Raw genomic sequence first — 11934 nt, forward strand, 5'->3', positions numbered from 1 at the left:
TGCTACCTGCTGACATTTCCGAAAAAGTAGTTGGGAGGTAGTTAAGGGGATTCTGAACGTTGGGGAATAGGCCGCGGTTCCCCTGGACAACCGCGGCCTATTCCCTGGTCTGAGGTAATTTTAAAATTTTCAGAGTATATGCCGCGGTAATTGGGCGCTGAACCGCGGCATATAAGTTACAGAAAATTTCAAAAATGCCATTTTGTATTATTTCAAAAACATGATTTTTTTTTCATGATGTTAAACATGAGAATTATAGTAAAAGTTCGGATCAGTTTACATTGTAATTCTATGTGATTCAGTGCACTGCAATGTCGTTTGATAAAAGAAAAAATAATTCAGTTTAATTTCTTTAAACTATTTTTTAATTTAATTCAGTCTATACAAACTTTTTTTTAGTTCATTAGAAGTTTTAAATTTCAATGTCGTTCAATTAATTTTGTTCACTCCAACTTGTCATCTTTCCCTAAAACATGCTAAAAATGTCATGCTAAGCAAATCCACAGTAGCTTATTCTACATACATGTCTAATTAGATTTATTAAGTTGTCAACATTATAAAAGCTTATTTTTTTCACCTATTAACTATTTCAAACAACAATATTCCAAAGAGATACACATTTGTAGAAAAAACTCCTTCCATGGCATATTCTAAATATATTACCATTGCATGAAATATTAGATGAAAAATAAATTTTATTTACACATTGATACAAAAATGTATCAAAGTTTTGCAAGTTCACTATGTCCCAAAACCATGTTCATATTTCATTTGGAGTCTTCTAGCCATTCCAAAATTTGAAATTTTTGGATTCACGTTCTCATACAGAATTGTCACTGGTTTTCATGTCTTCATGAATAATTTTGATTTGTGAATACTTATCGAAGATACAATAAATATTGTGCTTCATGTACGGTTTACTCCATGCCCACATAGATGTGATAATTACATTAGAGTGTATAGTATACAAAAATTAAAAAGTCAAAATGACTTGGAGGAAGCATTCAAGCCATTCCAAAATCTGAAATATTCAGATTCAGGTTTTCATATTAAGAAGTAAGTTAATAGTTTTCAAGTCTCTATCAATGACTTTGTGAAGATATAATAATCCTTGTGCAATTCCTTGTATTATGTTGAAGTGCTTATTCCAATATAGTAATTTGATTCTTGTACACTCTACTTCATGCTCGTATAGTAGTGATAATGATATTAGAATGTATAGTATAAGAAAACTAAAAAGAAAAAATAACTTTTTTCATTATATTAAACATGAGAATTATAGTAAGAGTTAAGTTCAATTTAAATTGTAGTTTAGTACGGTTCAGCACAGTGTTGAATAAAAGAAAAATCCTTCAGTTAAGTTTAATGCAATGTTTGATAAAAGAAAAATAGTTCAGTTTAGTTCATCTTAACTACTTTTCAGTTCAAACAAACTACTTTTTATTATAGTTTGTTCAGTGTAGTTCAATTAATTTTTTTTCACTCGAACTTAGAAACAAAATTTCATGAAAAAAGCAAATTTTGTTTAATGAAACAACAAATAGTTTAGTTGTTTGTATGAACTACGTTTTAGTTCGGTTGAGTTCAGATGAACTATTTTTTTTGATTCACTATAAGTTTTAACAGTTTAGTGTAGTCGAGTGAATTTTGCCCACCTCTACTTGTCATTTTTCCATAATTCTCATACTTATAATTCTCGTAGAAATTAGACACAGAACGTCATGCATGAAACCAAATTCACTGTAGCTTATTTTACATGCATGTCCAATTAGATTTATTAGGTAGTTAAGATCATAAAAGCTAGTGTTTTCTTGCCACTAAATATTTCAAGCAACAATACTTTAAACCTATACACATCAGACTTTGTAGAAAAAACTCCTTCTATGACATATGCTGGATACATATAACCATTACAAGAAATATTAGATGAGAAATAAATTTTATTTACATATTGATACAAAAATGTAACAGAGTTTAGCAAGTTCATTATGTCCCAACAACTCTTTTTGTATTTCATATGAAGTCTTGTTAGGTAAATATCTAACCAATTTCAAAATTTGAAGTTTTTGGATTAATTTTCTCATTTGAATGACTGAGTTTTTAGTAATTGTAAAGATACAATAATCCTTGTGTAATTCTTTATATTATGTTGAAGCACTTATTCTAATCTATTAATTTGTTTCTTGCTTAATTAATCTATTCAATCATATAGTAGTGATAATTAGGTTAGAATGTATAGTATACAAAAAAATAGCAAGCAAAAATAATTTTTTTTAGATGTTAAACCTGACTAATTATGGTAAAAGTTCACTTTATTTTATAGGGTTAAATATGTTTTTAGTCCTTATACTTTGGGGCGATTTTGGTTTTAGTCCCTCTTTCAAAGTAAGGTACAATTTAGTCCTTCAACTTTAGAAAACTCTGGTTTTAATCCTTTTTACCAAATTTTTTTAACTTTATTTGCAGTTTCAAACGCGTTTCTCAGTTAACGTTGAAGCAAAAATGTGTCAAACAGTGTAAACAATCCAAATGCTATAATGAAACGTGTTTGAAACAGCAAATAAAGTTAAAAAAATTTGGCAAAAAGGACTAAAAGCAGAGTTTTCTAAAGTTGAAGGACTAAATTGTACCTTAGTTTGAAAGAGGGACTAAAACCAAAATCGTCCGAAAGTATAGGGACTAAAAACATATTTAACCCTATTTTATATTATAGTTCAATGAGATTGAGTGTAGTTTAATGTAGTGCACTTTGATAAAATAATTAATAATTTATTTCAATAGTCTAAATTACTTTATAATTTAGTTCAATTAGTTTATTTAAAGTTTTAAAGATTCAATGTAGTGGAATTAATTTTGTTCACCAATGCAACTGTTTAAAAAGTGCCTGGTTGGAAACATAAGTGCATTATGAATTTTTATTTTTCCTTTTATATCGTGAAGATTCTATTGATATCCTCTCTAAACGAGTATGTAAATCACATAGTCGATGCAATATAATTTATAATTTTTCATAAGCACATATAATAGAGGAAATAGAGAGGTCAAATTAATCAAACTTTTTCTTGAATTAAAATCAAGTTAAGTAGTTTGAGTTTTGGAAAGTTAAATCAGCATCTTTTAAATAAACCCAAACTGGATATGTCATTTACTTACTGTACGATCCATTCTACCATTGCTCCATAAATTTGTTACTTAATTCATTGAATGACTTTATTTTAACTTAATCCTTAATGATTTCTTGTTGTATTGTAGCCTGATGATACAGCTCCTGGATTTAACACCCAAGCAAATTGTAATCGTTTTTCAATTACTGTTTCTCACAATATATTTTGACAATTCTTTTTTAAGAATACTTTGACAATAGGATACGTGTCATCATTTTATTAGTCTGTTTGAATTTATATTTAAAAAAATATTTGAAACGGACCAATCATAAACTGTCACCGTTGTCAAAATGTTGTAAAAAAAGAGTTGTTAAAGAAACTTTTTCCATATATATTTTGTAAAAATATATAGATATTGTCATATATCTGTCCATGTTTTCCAAAAGTAATAGATACCGTTTGAGCATTGAAATATATGTTTACTTCAAATCCTACTACCAGAACGAGTGAAGAAAAAAAAGAGAGTTAATTATTATTTTGGTTCTGAATTTTGTCTATTTTAAAATTAATTTAAAAGCAGTTACAGTTGATTTTAATAAATTTAGTAATGGTTATTTCGGTAGATATATTAATTTATAACATTAAAGTTTATGTGGTGGAGTAATTGACGGAGAAAGAAAAAGTAACGATTAAAACTGTCATTAAACAACATATTTAACAGACGTTAAAAATTGAAATTTTAGTAGTGTGAGAAAACTTAAATCACAGTTTATTTCAAAGGTAATGTCCCATTCATACAACTTCATTCCTAGTTAACATAAAATAGAAAGGTGTAAATCGTGAATGGATGCAGAATTTCTTTCAAATGGGATTTTTTTTATTACATGGCTATATTTTAAAACACAACTTATCCAATATTTATTATTATTATTTATGTTAGCCTTATACAGAAAAAAAGTTATATTATTTAATATTATATCTTTTTCTATTTTTTTTATTTTTTTTTTCAGTTAATATTATAAAGCAATTAATATTCTGAAAGTGGGATAATGGATAGAGGTTGGTCTTTCTGCATCCGCTTTTATTCTCGTAAATCTGAATATGATTAAATGTGCTTGTTTGATATATTTAGATTTATTGAATCTTTGTATGAACATGTTTTTACATTATTCTCCCACTTGGTCCATTTTATTCAACCATCATATTCAGATTTACAAGAATAAAAGCGGAAACAGAAAGACCAAGAATAAAAGCGGAAGCAGACCAAGAATAAAAGCGGACGCAGAAAGACCAAGAATAAAAGCGGACGCAGAAAGACCAAGAATAAAAGCGGAAGCAGAATGACCAAGAATAAAAGCGGAAGCAGAAAGACCAAGAATAAAAGCGGAAGCAGAAAGACCAAGAATAAAAGCGGAAGNGACCAAGAATAAAAGCGGAAGCAGAAAGACCAAGAATAAAAGCGGAAGCAGAAAGACCAAGAATAAAAGCGGAAGTAGAAAGACCAACCTCCCTTGCCTAATTTTTGGTTTTTAAACCCTTGATGGTGGAAAGAGTAGACTTAGTGACCTGATATGAAATTTTCTGTAATACTCCAAAAACCATCACAAAGTATTTAACGTTTGTGTATTTAACGTTTGTGGGAATCATGGGCACACCCACACACGTTTTAAAAATGGTTTTTATTTTAAAAAATGGATCACTTTCAAAATATTAATTGTTTTATAATATTAACTGAAAATAAAATAAAATAAATGAAAAAAAATATAATATTAAATAATATAACCTCTTTTATGTGGCTAACCATTTCAAAATGTACTTTTGTAATTTGGAAACAAAATTATTGTTTAAAATGTGTATATGTGTAAAATTTATATTTAGTTTTGCAAAGCCAAAGTTTCTTAGTTCACGGAATATTTTTTATATGAAACTTTTGTTGGTGATCTGAATATAAAAAAATATTCTAACTTGTATACATACCTTCGTCTCCATTATGCCATTTTGTCCTGTGTTTTTCATCATTACATCATTTATTATTTATTATGAGTTCTCATTTCATTTTCTTGTATCATTTTATCATATTCTATTTTTAAAATTTTGCAACCTCGTTTCGTGCAAAGACATGGCTCTCATTAATGAAAGCAGCTACTATAGCAGAATAGCAGGAGGGTCCCAAAACTTAAATATCATAAACATGTGCAGTCGCTAAAATGTATGTAGACTAAGTATTATACATTTATAAAATACGTTCTTGAAGATGAAATACGGATAAAACCATATCTGCATTAGCAGCTCTTTTTCTGTTCTTTAATACTGATAAAAAAAATTATAATAATTCATATTTTGGTTGGTGAAGGAAAGTATAAAGAAAGTCGGGCTTCATCAAAGTCAAATTTTGGTTGGTATGAATAACACAATTTAATACATTAAACCTTGCATGTTGTACTAATTTTAAATCGTAAAATTCATATTCAACATTCATGAAATCTACACTTTTCTTGGCTATCACGTCTTTAGTTTCGAAAACTATTTTTTCCTAATGAATGATATTTCTAATAATGTTACTTTATAACAATATATAAATGATTTTACATTTTCTTCAACTACTTTCGCTTCTAATTACTTAGGTGATACTTTCTTTTTATCAAACCTTCGTCAATGGTTATACTCATTTTCCGATATTACTGTAATATATATCTCATGGAGACAAAAAGAAGACATTTGTTATTTTTTTTTAATATTTTAAATATACTATACTTTTTGAATATTGTTTTTAATTTTTTCTTCAAATATTAAAATATATAAAAATATTTTTATTTTTTAAAAATACTATTAAATGTTATTCAACTTCAATATTATGGCATATTTATTTTCTATGTGTATTTTGAAGGTTAAAAACTTACAAAATATATTACTTTTAATATTATATTAAGCCCTTTTTTAATAATGAATGTAATAAACGAAGGCATTTGGCTATACAATTAAATAACAAATAACTTAATGATTCTTCAATTTTCCCATATACAAGTCTCCATTCCTCTCAACCTATCCCTTAAAATAGGATACCCTTACTATATTTCCCTGAATCGTCACCCTTCCAAATTCACCAATCTAAAGCTTACTTGGCTAGGTGATGTTATATTTTTCTAGATTTTATACGTTATTCATTCATTCATAATATTTTATTAATATTAATATATTGTAATAGTCCAAAACATTAATTTGAGGAATAAATTCGGATTTGTTATTTTAAAATGTTTATTACATTTTTGTTGAAAATTTAACACAAATTTAAAATTTATAAAACCTCACAGATTTAGAATCACTAATACAAAAATTAGTTTTGACCTATGTTATTTTCTATCTTTCACGTGTATTCAAATACCAATTTCATAGCAAAGATGTTGATTCACGTTAGAATTGGTCATTTTAGACGTTAATTAACGTTGAAAATAGTTATTTTGGACGTTAATTGATGTCACAAAATATACTTTCCGACGTTCCTCTTTTTTTTTTTAATAAGTTATTCATTTTTACATTTTACAAAACCTGAAAAGTAAAAAACCAGTAAACGTAGTTCATTTTTAGCATTTCATATATCCATAACTCATTTTCAAATTTATATGAACTAAATTAAAATTATAAACTAAAGCTATCACCAGTAAAAACATAAAAAACAAAAAAAAAAAAAAAATCATAGGAATGCTAACATGATAACAGTTGAATTCGTGTTTTTGCTTTAGTTTTGCAAATAAGTGAGTTAAGGTTATACTTTACGATTTTATCACTAAATTCCCTTAATTTTGTAGGTTATTGGTATGATTTGGAAGAGGAACAAAAGTATGAAGGAGTCAGAACCCAAGAAGCAAGCAGAACTATAGAAAAAGAGGAAACAACGCAGTGCAGAAAAATTCGCCCATGCTGAGCGCCCCTTTTTGGGGGGCTGAGCACCAGTATTTTGCACCTCACCATGCCTGGGTGCCCTTTCAGGGTCGTTGGGCGCCAATATCCACTGTTTCACGCCTCGGCGCCTTAAGTTAGGACGCTGAGTGCCAGCGTGTTGGGCGCTGAATGCCAACGTGTTGGGCTTGGACCCGTTTTCTTTTTTTTTTATCTATTTAAGGACTTGGACGTCCTAGGGATTATATCTTTTGATGGCTTAAGCACAGAAACATGTTCCTTTGGGGGCAGATTTGGGGATGTGAGAGCTCTCCTCTTCTCTTTCTAGGGTTTTATCTTCATTTCATTCCATTGTATACCTAGCTTCTTCATGATGGTGGAGAACTAATCTCATTTGTTATTGGGGAAGATGTAACCTCTAAACTCTTATGTATTTGAATTTATTCTTGTTATTGATATATGCTTCTTTCATTAATTGTTTGAGTTTTTCTCCTTCGCTCATTGCTTGCTTTGTTTAACTCATTCATGGCATGATGTATGAATTGCATGAGTATCGGGCTTACAATTCAATTCTAAATAATATCTCCCAAAAGCAGTATTACCCAAGGATGGGGATATGAGTTTTGGTTGTCTTAAGCTTCTGTGCGTATGTAATACAGAATTATTAATTATTAGGGATGCAAGGGATTGTAGTCTAGTAATTAAAGGATACGCTTTCTTCATCGAGGGATCAGGTTTTAAGTAATTTAGAAAGTAACATTGACATTAATGAAGAAGATGAATTCTCATATGCATGAGAGTAATTAGGTGAAATCTAAACTCCAACAACATACTCATCTCATATTATCAACATCGTTCATTCATTCTAGTGTTTAGCCTCAATTGATCAAATTGCACTCATGTTTAATTTTGTTGCATTTGCAGTTAAACACCAATAGATTTGTTTTCAGTCTTGATTGGTTAAGCAAAAACACAATTTTTTAGTGTCATGAGTCTCTTAGGAAACGATACTCGGTCTTACCATTTTATATTACTTGATGCGATTCGGTAAACTTGCCGATTCATTAACATAGCACAAATTTATATGCATCACCACCCATGGGATGAAGAAAGAGTTGTCATTTTGTCAATCCTTATTATTATATTAGTAGTTGTGTTATTGTAGTAGTAATGAATTGTTAGTTTAAAATTTATTTGGAGAGTTAGTTATTGTAAATTTTTAAACGACCATAATTTTTATTCCGTATGACAAATTTGACATTATTTTATATGAATTTAAGGAAGAAAAAAATTTCCAAGGTTGTAGAAGTCAACAGCACAGGTTATTTCACGTACTTAGACTTTGAATTTTGATTTTTTTTTTGTGAGGGTTTTTCATGATTTTTTTTGTGCTTTGAACAAATTTTTAGGTCATTTGAAGTGCTTTTAAATATATTCTCATTTTTATTTTATGTTTGAATGCATATGGTGTATGAGGGGAACTCATTATTTAATTAAAATGACAAAAATAAACTATACAAAATATAACCAATACCATATACGACAAAAAATTTCAACAATATTAATATCAAAACAAGAAAGTTTAACAACCAATTTATAGCCCATAAAAACGAAAGCAAAAGTTCATAAAAAACGCAAAACTAACTTTGAAGGTGGGTTCGCCGTCGAAATAAAGCGTTGCCGCTAGTGAGGTAGAAAAGAGAACACGCCTATGGTGACTGTTGTTGTGGAGCTTCAATGGAGCACGAAAATACGAAATAAATCAATCAAAACACAAAAAAAATGGCAACCAATGTATCGGGAACACATACATTTAAGATAAATGATACAAAACTGACTTTTGTTCTTCTTTACACTCGTGAGCGAAGCAGTTCATTTTCTTAAAAGTGGTTGAGTTTGAACTCACGGCTAGGACGTCAATGCTAAACAAAATGTGATATCAATTGAAAAAAACTAAAGAAATATCCAAGCAAAGGCAACAAAAACACTTTCGTTGAGGAAAATTACACAAGACTTACCTTTCTTCTTCCTTGAACTCGCAAAAAAAGTCCTTGGATCAAGCAGAAGAAATAGCGCAAAGAAATAGTGTGGTGGTGCTACTTTTAGGAAATAATTACAATGCATAAGACATAAAACTCCAAACTCTGACATCTTATTCCTATTTTGTTAGGTAATTATGCAAAATTTCTCTTAATTAGATTTGTGAGAGAAAATACAAATACGAAATAATATCACTCAAAATATAACTCTTTAAATTATTCTCCAAATATATTATTGATAAAGAAAAAATACAATTTTACCTTTCTCTCTCTTAACTTATTTATTGCTTACATTTCTTCTCTACTTATTGGAATGCATTAGAAAGAAATAAAGAATGTGTATTTATAATTGTGCATAAGTAATATTCTTCATTCACTTTGTTTTTCTATTTTTATGCTTTCTAAATTATTATTGATTTTTCACTTTGTGAAACCAAGAAGTAAGCATCCTTAATTTTCTCTCAATGGAGTGCAATTCTCTTTGTTGAGTTGATCAATTTTAACATTTTTTTATTTTTGAAACTAGGGCATTTAACGTCATATTAGAGTATATTTCTACATTCATGTCAAACATTTTCGTGAAATTTATCCAATATGACGTTGTACATTAAGAATTTCAACGTCAAATGAGCATATAACATCAAAAATTTATAAATTCTGACATTAAAATTGAACTTATTTACAAAATGCTACCAATTATTTTTAATATTGGTTTTTTCGTAGTATGATATTGAAAGTGAGACATAAAAAAACTTATTTTGTACTAGTAAATAAGACAGAATTGAAATGATTAAATTAAACTTAAATTCACAATTTGAAATATTATTAAAACATTCAAAACCATATATTGTTTATTAGTCATACACATGCTATATGTTATCAGAATATCTATTAATACTGAGTCTCATACTTAATATTTATATATGTTTCACCGTTAGGAAAATGTATTAGAAAGTTTACATTTAGTCACTCTGATTTTCGAAAGTAAATGCTTAAAAAAATCTGAGAAAAGGAAATGCTTAAAATATTGTGTTATAATTTATGTAGAGAAATAATATCAATGCCAAGAAGAATTATAGTCCCTACTATTTTTCCTAATCATAGGCCGTTAGCCTGTGGATGAACTTAACCTCATTTCTATGATTTCTTAATATGCACTTATTCTTTTTGTTTGATCTCATCATTCTCTATTGTTTTCCTAAAATTATAGTTGTTGAAATTTTAGGATTTCAATGATGTAGAAAAACAAGAACATGAATAAAGTTAATTACACTGTAGGAAAAAAACCATATTCAAATGATTCCTATGAGATTTCACGGATTTTTTTTAATTTTTTATTTAAAAAATAAAATTCTAGATATTAGTTTATTCTTTAAGTCATGTCAAATTCACATACATGTTATGTTACTGTTTTTTTTTTAATTCTTATGAATATATTAAAATAATATAATTAACATTTATATAATTAATTAAATATAAATATAAGTAAACTTAATTTTATTAAAATATTAAAAAATATTAATTTAAGAAAATATTTGTTTAACATTTATACACAAATTAAAATTTGTTGAATTTAGAAAAGGACAAAGTGGCATCACAATGACAAATAAAACTAAATTGATATAGAATAAAAATACAATTAAGATTAATGTCGTGGTATGACAATGACAAGTGGCATTGTGAGTGTTACATTAAAGTGTCATTGTCATGTAGTTCGATGTCACTTTGACACATGACAAATTTTTACATTTTAAATAATATATATAAAAAAATAAAAGATAAAAATAAAATTAATTAGAAAAAATTAAAAAAGAAAATGATGAACCAACATGTGATACTCTCTTTAACTGTGCTACTTGTCACACCCATTAATTTCCCTGTAAAGTGGAGGACAAGTGTCACGTCCTTCCAGATTTCCCATGTTAGTGGGAGACAAGATGTCCTTCTCATTTAATTCCCCGCCCATTGGAAACCGGGTGGCAGTAGGGAGAATGTGAATTTCCATAAAGTGGAAGACAGGTGGCAGACAAAGAGTGGACCGATCGTTTTTAGTGGAGGCCATATTTAAAGTTGAATTTTGAAAATTGGTGTCATTTTTCTGCATGCAACCCTTCTTCTTCGTCAGCTCAATTTCCAGAACTTCCATTTTCTCCTCCTTCTCTCTAAAACTCTCGAACTTCTCTCTAACTTTTCTCACATTTCTTCTCCTCCGATCATCAAACCCCTTTCAGATTAAATCCTCCTGGTGACAAGGCCTTTCGTTTGCACCGATCAGATTTTCATTTGGACCACTTTGATTTTGGGAGCCATAGGAGTAATTGTTGTACAAGAACTTAGAAGCCTAGTGGGATTATAAGGTAGAGCCGTCAAAATGGGTCACAACCCGCGAGCCAATCCGGCACGTCACGGGTTCGGACCGGGTTGAGTTTGAAAACTACAACCCACTTGTATGCGGGTCAGATTTCAACCCGACTCATTTAGACCCGGCTCATGCAGGTTGAACCCGTGGTGAGCCAGGTTGGCCCACCAGCCCACCTACCTAATTTTATTTTTTTAATTTATTATTTTATTTATGAAACCCTAAAAAATAAAATACTTTCTTCACTCACTCTGTATACCAAAAAAGTAAACTCTGCTCTCACAGATCACTCTCACGGTACTTGTTCTCATTTGAACGGTGCTCTCACCCTCACTTCACTGAAATTCTTCAAGGAGCAGGTAAAACACTCTTCCTTTTTTCTTCTCTTTTCTCCATATTTTTGTTTTCTCACTTCTCTTTCTTTTTTTTTTTCAAAAACCCTATAATGACAAAAATAGGGGTTTGCGAATTTGTTTTTTGTTGTGGGGGATTTGAAGACATGGAATTATTTTTTCATGTTCTGACATGCTTGTAT

The sequence above is a fragment of the Vigna radiata genome, chromosome 7 (genome assembly GCF_000741045.1).
Source record: "Vigna radiata var. radiata cultivar VC1973A chromosome 7, Vradiata_ver6, whole genome shotgun sequence".
Taxonomy (NCBI): domain Eukaryota; kingdom Viridiplantae; phylum Streptophyta; class Magnoliopsida; order Fabales; family Fabaceae; genus Vigna; species Vigna radiata.